We start from the raw sequence: 12,515 nt of genomic DNA, 5'->3' as shown, positions 1-12,515 counted from the left end.
CCTCAGCCAAGATACGGAGTAGGTTGGCCTTCTTCTTCCTCGAAAGAGCCTCGTTCAACCGCCGTTGAAGGATCTTCATCCTTGCTTTGCAAACATGCATTCTTGCCCAATAATGATCCTTCATGTGTCTGAGCAACCTTTTGTCTCGGTTGGCTTTCTCCAACAGCTGCTGCAAGTGTACATTTGAACTGATGAGCCTTGATTCCCGGTCCCTAGGCCACAAGTCACCCGGCCTCCTACGGTTCAAGTCTCGGTTGCTACGAATTCTCCATAGTTCATCCAACTCTTTTTCCTCTTCTAGTTGCTTGTTGCGCTGCTCCAAGTAATTTATTGTCCACTTGGCCATATCAAGCTTCTCCTGCAGCAAGCGGTTTTCCGCCTCTCTCTGTCAGATGATCTCGTGCAAATCTGATGTAGGGTAGCGAGCATTAAGATCAATGATGTCAACCGGCATGTCAATGGCTCTCTCCTCCTCTGTCACGGGCTGTTTGCCCTCTCATACCGCTGATGAAGAATGCGAGGCCCCTTCCACCTGATGTGGAGATAACCCTCGCTGACCTGTAGCTGATGATGATGGCGAGGCCCCTTCCACCTGTTGTGGAGAAAGTACTCGCCGAGCTGCTGCAAACAAGGCCCTCGGGCCTTTCTGATAAGTGAGGCGAGGTGAGGAAGCCATGTGTCTCGGAACAGTGATCTCAGGCTGATGTGAAGGACCTCCCTCCTCAAAAATGACCTCTGGCTGTGGCTCAGGCTGTGGCTCTGGCTGTGGCTCTGTGAAGAAATCCCGAGAAATGAAGTTTGCCCATGCAATGCCCTGCTGAGTCAACTGATGGGCAACAATAAGCTAGATAAGACCATGATGGCACAAACTCCGATACTGCTGAGCTGGAGACCGCCTCTGGAACACTGACACCATCCTCTGAATATCATGGAAAAAGAAAACCGGGATGTTCATCATCCTCACCCGGGTGAAGTGCATCAGCAAGCGAATGTGATAAGAGAAGACCCGAGAAAATCTCCCCTCGCATGTGAAGTAGTGCATGATAAGCCGCATAATAGAAGCATACTCCGCCCGGAGGAACCTGAAAGGAAAGATCCCCGACAAATGACTCATGAATGCTGGCCTGACATATGGCTCAAAATAAACATAATCCAGCATTTTGCGCTTGGGCCACACCTCACCCACATTTGGTATCCCAGTAGCCTCTGAAATCACCTCCGGAGATAGTACAAAATTCACCCCTGCAAGAGTGACCTGCCCATCATGAAGGTGCAAAACAAATAATCGGGCCAACTCCCTGTGGTGCTGAATCTGGGCCAGCCTCTCACAAAACTCAAGACATGACATGTATCGGAAAAAAGTCACTGCCAAAGGGCAAGCCTGTAACTCTGCTAGAGAAGTGGGCTCTTCTCTCTTATGATGACCACCTTTGCCACCCTTCCGAGGCCTCTGTACCTCAGACTCCGAAGAAGAAGACCGGTCATCACCTTGCTCATTAGTTTCAGTGGTTGACATGATGTTATTGAGCAAGGTGGAGAAAAAGAACACAACTGATTGCTGCCCTGCCTGCAAAATGCTGAGAAGTATGTTGTTTTCAAGGGGAAAAAATCATGAAGGAAATGTTAGGGGGGGGACTTTTAATAAGGAAAGGGAAATATATAAAAACAGGGAATTTAAAGGACTGGTTCACAAAATATCAAACATGTTCCTCATCTCTTATCATTTGGAAATCATTTGCAAATAAATACTTTATTAGGGAAAATATGTGTAATGGTCACCAAGGGAAAGGACAATATAATTTTTTTAACATGGGGTAAAGGACAACATGATCATAGGGGTATGGGGTAGCATCAATCATTAGCATCAACAGGCTGCTCCTTTAATTTGTCTTTGACTGTACTTTATAAGCATACTCTTTTTTTTCAAGTTTATGTGCTTTTGATGCTAAGGGGAAACAAAGCATTAGTTTGCATTTGTCATGAGGCAAAAAGGGGCTTTAGTTACATGTTGACAAAAGGGAAGAGGGATTTCAATTGCACTGGGATTTTTAGGGAAGGAATAGAGCAATTGAACTGGGATTTTAATGAAGGGAAAAGTAGGGAAAACAGAGTTTAAAATTGGGGAGATGCAACAATTGTTCCTGTGCAAACCCTATCACAGCAAACTGTCCATTTTGAGCATCATGTACAGCTGTATATTGTTGATTTTGGCATGAATGTTTACACAGCATCCTTGCCTCTGATTTTTACACAACAATATGTCTTTTTGCTCTTGTAGTGGCTAGGCTATGGCATGGTAATACTTGACTCTGTTTTTGTGGTGAACATGCACATGCATTTGCCATATATATATACTCTTTTCTTTTTCATAACATTTCTTTTTATCTTTGCTGTGTTTTTATATATCTTTTGTTTTATTAACTGCTGTGTGATAATGCTTTAGGGTTTGAGTAGGGTATATAGGCATTAGGGTTTGGGAAGGATAGATAGACATTAGGGTTTTGAGGAGGGGTTAGGGTTTTAGGAACTTTGGGATGGGATTTTTAGTATAGTTTGCAAATGAGATAAAAGAGAGAGACACACTGAAATTTGTGAACCAAAATGGGAAACCAAGGAGGGAAAAAGGAATTATAAACCTTGAAAAACAAACATAACCGTAGCATAATGCCTACAACACAAACAATCATTCCTATCCTTTCTCCATGCATTTTTTCTGTGATAACATACATATCAAGCCCATTAATTCATATCTCTAGCTTTCAAATGTATAAAGAGACCCTACCTCGACCGATTGAGTGAATGAGAGAGAGTTTGGGTCGATTTTGGAGGTTCCTGGGCAAATCGGCCTGAGTGGTCGCGCCCCCGTGCTGAGTGGTCGCGCCCCTGCTGAGTGGTCGCGCCCTTGTAAATTTACACAGCAAAAATTGCGCTGAGTGGTCGCGCCCCACCCAAGTGGTCACGCACCAGGAAAATACCCAATTTTGCTGCAAATCGCCTTCTTCGACCTCTCAAGTGTGTTTTCTTGCTCTCAAATGCATAATGAGGCTCCTTAGAGGGAAATTTGGCCTTTATATGCCCAAATTTGAAAAAATTAACTTACCAAACCCACTTTGTAATGTTTTTGCTTTGGCATTCATTTTAACACTGTTTTTGAGTTCATTTTGTCCTGATTTTGGCCTTTTGAATGTTTTAACTCCGTTCTTTTTGCAGGTTAGCCATCTGAGGGATGCTAGTGAGGAGACCAGGGTTATTGCCGGCATTTTGGAGAATTTTGAAAATTTTCTTTATTTTTGCAAATTTCACATGACCTTGGGTTTAAAAACAGAGTTTTTAAAACCAAGGTATAAATGATCTGTAGCTGATGAGAAATATCAATAGAACATATGTACATACCTCCTTCTGGCTTGCTGGGCGCTCATGGACCTTTGACTCATGACCTTGCAGTGATTTTTGACTTAAAACCCTAGACCTAAGACTTGGGATCTCAAGACCAAAATAAACAAGTATAACACAAGCTCATTAAATGACTTGACCTGCTCCAGCAAAACCAAGAAGGGAACAAAAGACCAGCTCCTCCATCAGTGTTATGGCATGCCTAATGGGATGCAAGACTGACACTGATGAGACACCTACTTATGCAAAATGCAAAGAGCTTTTGATCACCGATGGAGGGCTCAAGACCGACACTAACATTGGCTCTGATTGGGGATGGTAGCTCCTTGGAGGTGCCAAGAACCTTAGACCTCTGGGAGAGCAGACCAGTGCTTTATTTATTGGGCAATGGAGTCAACTTTTAAACCTATGACCAACCATGGAAATGACTTTATTTGACTTGGAATAAACTGAAAATGTGAAAGGACTAAGACACACACACTTACCTACTTTTGCAGAAAATAAACAATCTGAAAACTTCACACCAACTAATCACCATCCTTAGAATTATAGCCTTCACCGCGGGCCCCAAACTAAGAATGAGAGATCAGTTCACACATAGAGTAGTAGAGAGGGGGGAGATTTTCTGAGTGCTGAGTGCTGGAACAGAGCTTTCATTGTACAGTTTTTGGCAGAGAATTTAATGGAATTTCACAGCTCTGTTTGCTGAGATTCATGGGGTATGACAATTTAACATTAGTTTTTCCTCTGTTACATATGTAAACCGTTATGTTTCATTTCATTTCATGATCATTTCTAGCTGAACAAATGAAGTGTTTAGGTAGGAATTCATAGTATTATATGCTCCTCCTATAAGTTTGTTCACGTTCGATGTTTTCTTCTATTTGACAAGGATTCATCTCCTATGCCCTTGTCAGCTCCTCACCAGTCTTGCCATCCCATTTAAAATCTAGATTTGGTGTTAAATTGCTTGCCTACCTTGCCTCAGTTGATAATCTGTGTAGTCATTATATTTCTCTGTTCAAGCTGTGATGTTGCCCATGCAGCCCAAAAAAGCCTCGTCATTTAATTAAAAACCCCAAAAACCCCAAAAACTTTAAATCAACCCTCCTCATCAGTTTACTAGCCTAATATTTTTTATCCTAATTGGTCAGCTCACCCCATTGAGAAAATACCTTGAGTCTGACCGGAGAGAGCCTTCTCCTTCCTCGTAGGGCTAGCTACGAGGTGTAATGGTTTGATGTAGCCTTGAGATTTGTCTATCTCAGCCTAGGTGAAATTTCAAGCGCTAACAGTGCTGATCCTAAGAAGCTTCTAACTTCTGTAGCAGATTTGGGTTTAGGCCAGTTTACAATGACTGCCACTTTAGAGGGATCTATCTTCAATTCACCACCCCCTACTATATGTCCCAAATAATTCAGAGATGTTTTGCCAAATTCACATTTTGAGAGTTTAACATAAATTTTTTCTCTTTTAAACACATCTAGTGTCTGCTTAACATGCTTTAAATGTTCTTCCCATGTTTTGCTAAATATCAGAATGTCATCCAGATACACAATAACAAAATCATCAAGAAAAGTTCTGAGTACATCATTCATTAATCTCATGAAAGTAATAGGAGCATAAGTTAAGCCAAAAGGCATAACCAACCACTCATACAATCCCTGCCTTGTTTTGAAAGCAGTCTTCCATGCATCTTGTTCTGCAACTCTGACCTGGTGATATCCACTGTGCAAGTCTAACTTGGAAAAATAAACAACTTCTTTCAATTGATCTGAAAGATCATCTATGCGAGGAAGGGGATAACAATTTTTTATTGTTATCTTATTCAGTGCTCGGTAATCAATGCACATTCTCCACGAGCCATCTTTCTTTCTCACCAAAACGATTGGTGACCCACATGGTGATGTGCTAGGTCTGATGAAATCCTTCTCGAGCAACTCCTGCACCTGCTTCTTGATTTCAGCATTCTCTAAAGCGGACAACCTGTACATTCCAATGTTAGGAAGTGGAGCATATTGCTGCAAAATAATATCATGCACCATTTCCTTTTTGGGTGGTAGACCTTTAGGTTCTTGAAACAAGATATCATACTCTGAAACAACCTTTTCTAAATTAGCTTGTTGTTTAGCATTACAGCCCTCAAGTACATTGGTTTTATCAGATTTCTTTTCCTTTACAACCATCAATAAGAATTGTTTGCATGAATTTCTCATTCGTTTCATATGCCTTGAGTTTATGAGAGTATAATTATTCCTGAGCTTATGAGCTCTTACAAAGTTTTCGATTCCATCTTTAACAAGTAGATACTTATTCTCAGCTCTATAGAAAATAGCTTTTCTGTCATACAAGTAAGGACTTCCTAGAACAATTCCACATATATCCAAAGGAATTATGTCTAACTCAACCTCAGCTACAAATGTTGACCCAAAAGAAAACTTGAGTTCACATTATCTAGTCACTTGTAGTTGTTCTTTATCATTTAACCATCCTAATGGGTATGGTTTCTTGTGAGGTATAGTCACTAATTTCTTCAGAAATTAAATTTACATGTGAGCCACTATCAAACAAAGTATCAATATTTTGATGTTTGGAAATAACTCGAATATGGAAAAGCTCATGTCTTTTTCTCTCATTTTCTTCATCAATAGTAGATTGTGCATTATTACTAGTAGATGCTTCAGAATTCTTACCTTTTATACCTGTGGCTGCAATAGTTGTTTCATCTCCTGAGTCTAACCCCAAATCTTTCTGAATAACTGCAGCAGTCTTCTTCTTCTTGCCCTCGAACTTCTTAGGTCTCAGCTCCAGATGCAGAATCCAATAGTGCTCATCATCATGCCCATCCTTCTTACAGTGAGTGAATGAAGACTTGCTCTTTTGTGCAGTGTTAGCCTTCCTTGCTTTCCATTTCTGCTTTCTTTTCTCCTTGTTCTTGCTTGCAGTGGGTTGGGATGATCCCCCAACTCCTGGACTTCCATTCTTTCCTCTATCTTCTAGATGAGTAGCTTGTACAGATACCTCATCTATACTAGTGGGATTAAATGTGAGGATAGTGTGCCTCATGTAGCTCTGTAGACCACCAATGTACTTCAACAGAGTCTCAGGTGAGTGTAATGAGATTCCTAGAATTAATGCTCTCTTTCTAAATTCTTGGGTGTAACCTTGTACACTTTTCCCTTTCAACTGTCGAAGAGTTTGCCAGCTCATCATGGCTTGCTACATGTATGCCAATGGATAGAACTTCTTTTTTATTGCAGAAACAAATTCACTCCAAACAGAAATGGCCTTACCATGTCTCTTCATGTCAGCTTGGGTCTTGCCTTCCCACCAAACCAAGGCAGTGCCTCCAAGGCACAGGCTTGCCAGCTGAATCTTTCTCTTGTCTAAATCAATACTCTACACTCTGCAATAAACATCAATTTGTCTAATCCAATTGTCCAGCTTTTCTGCATTCAACTCTCCATCATATATAGGTAAAACAAATTTAACATCTAGTTTAATCAAATATGTCTTCTTTTTATGTTTAGGGCTATTAGGAGGTGTGAGAAAGTTTTCTTATTTCCCTTTGCCTTTTCAGTGGTCATGAAGGAGAGACTCATCTTCCCCTTTGTCTTGTTTGGAGCCTGATGAATCTTCATCCTTATGTTTTCTAGAGTCCTTATACATTTCCTCTACTATGTACCTTATGGCTAGGAAACTACCTATGAATTGAGGGCCTAGCCCCATAGAACCTTTCTCTGACATTGCCTTCCAAGGATAGACTCTCCCAATTTCAGGATTAGTTTCGACCAACTCTCCTTCTCCTAATTTGAGCTTTGATCTAGTTAGCATTCAACAGCTAAAACCAACACAAGCTTGTCTAACCTTAACAACCTAGGGCTCTGATACCACTTGATCTGAAAATCACTCGTGAGTGATCTCAGTTAATTAATTAGTGAATGAAAGTATTACAGACTCATGTGCTGGTGTGTTTTTATGTTATATTAGGCAATGGATCGATCAGATTGCAAAATACACAGACACTGGAAAACAGTAAGAGAAACACAGTAAGAAAAGCAAAACACAACAAAATTTAATAAGGAGTTCACCCAATCCTGTTGGGCTATGTCTCTGGTCTAGCTTTCAGTGGTGGCCTTCTTTTATTGTGTCTTTAAGCAGAATTTTTACAATGAGGAGCTCAATTTGAGTCTCCTGAAATATATGATGCTTAGTAGGGTGGTTCTTGGATTCCCCAAGCCACTAAAGTGCACAGACTCTTCCTTGCCAAGCCTCGACCTCAACTGGTCTTGATGGGATGAGTCCAATTTGGTACTCAGTTCCTAACAGATATCCTCACAGGGATTGCTTGAACCTCTCAAGCCTCCCGTCTTCTCGATGCTGCCTTAGCTCTGCAGGTCAGCTTCGCTCTCTACTTCTGCTTCATTGTTCTTCTTCTTCCTTCTCTTTTGTCTCACCTGTTTTTGTTCTCTGTCTATTCATAGCTTAAAGCAAATTTATCTCATGACTATTCGCTTCCTCTTCCACCCCTTCAAATCACCTTCTATTGTTCACTTGGAGTTCCCTGCCTCCGCGTCATCGCCACTGTGTAATGTCTCATAGGGAAGTGGCCACTTGTCCTCTCACGAACTGCGCTAGCTCTTCCTCAAATAGTTCGGTATTTCAGTTACTCTGTGTAATGATTCGTCTACCAACTCAGCGGTCAAATCAGACTTCAGACTTTTATATGCCGTCACTTATTTCTCCCTCCGAATCCGGTCATTCATCGGGTGTAATCTCTGCCATTAGATCTGGAGCCCCCAGATCCTACGGTGTTAGCTCTTATCGCACGATTGACTTGCTCACACGTTAGCCCGCAATGAGAGGTGGTTTTCTCTCTCATCTGTTGGACACGCGTTGTTCACTGTATGGCATCGCTAGGTCTCCTAACAATTCCACTTACCGCCCAAAACGCCTCTGATATTCCACTGGTTTTGGAGCACAAGACCCACCATTCGCTTTAGCGCTTTTGCCCACGGTTCTCTGGTTTCCCTTGTGACCGAGAGCTCCGGGCCTTTTCATTTCGAGGGGTTTTTCCCAGCGATGCACGATTAGCACTAATCCCGCATCAGAAATGGCCTCCGTTTTCTGATCCGGACTTCCTAACTGCTAGTTTGCGCCACTGCGTGGTCTCCATGGGCCTTGGTCAGCGTGCTTTGACAGAGGTCCTCGTCGTTCCTTTCTGGCTACAAACTGCCACTATCCAGAGGTCTTCCTGATAGCTCATTTTCCACAAGTTTTTGAAGTCTGTCATGATTTGATACAGTCATAGAAATCTGATAATTTTTCATGGATCCAATTAGGATCACTTTGTAACTTAGTATTCAACCTTCAGGGAAAGCTTAGTCACAATCATGTCAACTAAGTTACATGTTAAAAATCTCAGGATGTAAATAACTTGTGAAAAAAAATAACCTAAGGTGTGATGTCTAATCCTTCTCATTTTATTGGCAAAAAAATTTCATTCTCTAACACATGAACTTGGTCAAGTATATAAACAACCTGTGCTCAAATAACAACATGAAATTAAGCTTTTCTAATAGTCATGAAAACATTTTAACACAAAACAACTAAAAGCATTTCAACCAATTAAGTATAATACTAATTTCATCTCCAAGCATTGTTTGTTGTTTAAATGGACATAATACCAAGTATTTTCAATTTCATAGTTAAAAGAAAAAACAAAATCAAAAGGAATATTCAAAATACAATCAAACGATAAAGAGAGGATATCATGGAATGGACATTGAAATTATAAAAAAATTATTTCCCTGTCCATCGGTGTCTTGTCTGGCATTCCTAAAACATTTTCTTGTCCAAAATTACCATGAGGTGAAATAATCACAACATTAAAAATCTTAGGAATCCCTACTAGAGGCTCAAACAAGTTTCCTTTAGTTGGGAAATAGTGGCCACCATGTGGCTAGATGACCTGTATAAAGAAAGAAAATAAAACATCACCATAGAAAATAACACCTTAGGAACTTAGTATTCAACCTTCAGGAAAAATCTTAGGCATAATCATGCAAACTAAGTTACACGTTTTAAGGGCCAAGTGGTGAATTAGCATACCATATTTCCAATTCTCTATTTTTTATTACACTAAACCGACTAACATCTAATCCAAAAAGCCAATAATTTTCATTATAGTGGATCAAGAAAGTTTCTACAACAACTTCTTAAGAAGCACCTTCTCCATTTTCCACTCAAGAGGAAAATTCAATGCCCGGTAAAGATGAAGATCCCCTTTCTGGCTATTCTCAGGAATCGTGTATATCTTCATATACAAAACAACAATGTAAAAGGAAAGTGTGCAAAAAAAAATCTATAAAATCGAAATAGATGACAACGATGACATAATGAGAAAAAGGAATGAAAATTAAGAAACTTGATTTATTTTCATAAGGAAAAATTCAGGGAAAAAAAAAATCTCAATATTTACACAAGAAAGATGCCACCCTCATTACCATTTTGTTCATACCAATGTTCCTAAACATCATCAAGTTGTTGTTACTAAAAAGTGTTGCTATTTTAAAGTGTACCATGAAGAGGATGATAAAGGGAGAAATGCACATGATTTCAAATAACAAATTTAAAACAAGCAAAAAAATAATGTTGATATTTATAGGTTCGAGAAACATCCTTTCAATATTAACAACATTATTTACAAAGAAAATATGCGTTAACCAAAATCCCAAGGAATGCATTTGTTCTTTCACCGAATCACAATTTTCTACTATAAAACTTTACCATTTAATCCTAATGTCAATCAAAATTTTCACAAAACCATTTACTAAATAAATTGTCTCATTTATATTTGACAAGATGAAGTTTGAAAAGTGAAAATTGATTTTGATTTGGAGTTGGTGAGACTCAGAGCTTGAACATAATTATGTGTTTATTACGCACCCATGTTCTCATCATGTCTTATGAGGTTCACACCAACCACTTTGAGAACTCTATATTGCAATCCCCATGACCTGGGACTTTGCCATGATCACAATGGGGAGGGTGAATGGTAAAACCCCATTAGCTGATCTATACATACCTGTTGTGGCCACCAACAACCCCCCTCCTTATTTAGTATTAGCAATAACACTAGGTAAGTGGGGACCCTTAGTAAAAAAATCAAAAAATTCAATTAAGGCTTATGTATTCTACTCCTTAAGAAAACATCGCATCACGCAAAAAACTGATAGGGAATTCCCTTATGAGTAAAAGTGATAAACTGCGAGAGTGCGACGCAAATTCCATCGCATCGCATGCATTAAGAAACGCTCATATTCGAAAACCTTTAAAAATTGCCGATGGCCGATATGCGATATCGCGTATCGCAATATCGCATAAAAAACATATAACCATTTAACGATTGTAACAATCTGCGATCTTGAGATAACGTGATACTGCGATCTGCGATCTTGCGATCGCGCGAGATAGCAATCTGCGATTCTGTGATAAACGTGATCGGGCAACCCTGCGATAACACATCTTGATGAAAATGTGATAACACGATACTGCGATGATGCGATGCTGCGATGCGAATCATAGAAATTGTCCATCGCAAATTTTCCCCGGCTCAACATTCAAGAAAAGCTGTCCATAAACCAAAAATTGGATACGCGCTTTAATGAAAATTAATGAATGATACGCCAAGTGTTAATGAAAGACAGTATTGTGTTTTTCAAAGAGTTAGTTCACGTCAGGTGGCATGTTTTTGTACATCCGTAGAACTCAGAGCTTTCTTGTCAATTTTTATTATCATTACTCTCTCTTCATGTGTGAACCGCAAGAACGAAAAATAGAAACAACATGAAGCAATGTGCAAGAATCGATAAAGGAAAAGGGTAAAGCTCCAAATGCTTAGAAAACAGAGAAAAGATGCCCTCATGAACGGATATCGCATGCAACAGAGCCACAAATTCCAAAGCGCTGCTGAGCTATCCATTACAGATCTTTCAGTCAGAGCCATGGTTGAATGAGTAGTTGAACAATGTTGATATCAACAGGCGATTTAACGCTCAAGGTCAGAAGCTCACGAAAGCAGTATGTTTACAAAATTTTGAAGCTTATACTCGGCAAAGGAAAAGGCGCTAAAGGCGAAAAACGTACAAGAAAGGCCCGGATCAAAGAACGGAGGCAGTTTCCGATGTGTGATTAGCGCTAATCACGCATCGCTGAGAAAATTTCTCAAAAAGAAAAGTCCCTAACTGCTTAGTCACTCGTAAGCCCAGAAAACGCAAGAAAGCAAAGGCAGAGGCAATTTGAGGATTAACCAAGTGGAATTTGGATTATTACTGAGCATACACAGTAAATCCGCATAGCCAGAAGATGATTCTCAAGTATATCTTCTATTTTGCTGAGAAGATGGTGCCAACTCTTTACATTTCTGTTTGCTTAGCTCAACCAAAAGCAGAAGACAGTCAGCCGACTCTACCCAGGCAAATATTGAATGCTCGCAACATTAAGGAGCAAATGCAGAAATAGTTAGATATTAGATTTAATTTTTAAATAGTTTTGCTTAGAAAAAGGGCGGTCATTTAAACCGTATCCTGAATCTGTGTAATTAAGTTATTTAGTTAGTAGTATTTAAACCCTTCTCATGCATTTAGAGAAGGGTCCAGAAATTTATCAAAAACTTGTCCTCAGAACATGCACTTTTTCACCCTCAGAGGAGGTTTTGATGAATGAATGGATCAAGGTTTGTTAATGTTTGCATTTGATATCTTCTACTGATGTTGCACTTTTGTACTCTTAGTAGATGTTAGAGCAAGGAGAGATAAATCATTGTTGCTTGAAGCTTATGAGTAGGACCAGTCATAAATGGTACTTTTATCTCTTGACCATTTCTGCTTATATGTTAAAGTGATATATAGTTTTTAGTTGTTTATATGTTATTACATGAATGCTTGAGTTATCATTTGGCACTTTTTTACGGTGTAAGCTATTTATTTATGTTTAATGTATGAATAGCTCATTATGCGATATGTTGTTCACAACTGTTTCGCCTAACTTTTTATGCGAAATAGTTCATCTTAATTGATTTCCTTTCTTATAATCACTGAATGATCTTTATTACTAGTTGT

The sequence above is a fragment of the Pinus tabuliformis genome, chromosome 2_1 (genome assembly GCF_031772625.1).
Source record: "Pinus tabuliformis cultivar Carrire ecotype Pingquan chromosome 2_1, CPIR1, whole genome shotgun sequence".
In the NCBI taxonomy this organism is placed as follows: domain Eukaryota; kingdom Viridiplantae; phylum Streptophyta; class Pinopsida; order Pinales; family Pinaceae; genus Pinus; species Pinus tabuliformis.
The sequence above is the reverse complement of the archived record's forward strand: the minus strand, read 5'-3'. Positions refer to the sequence as shown.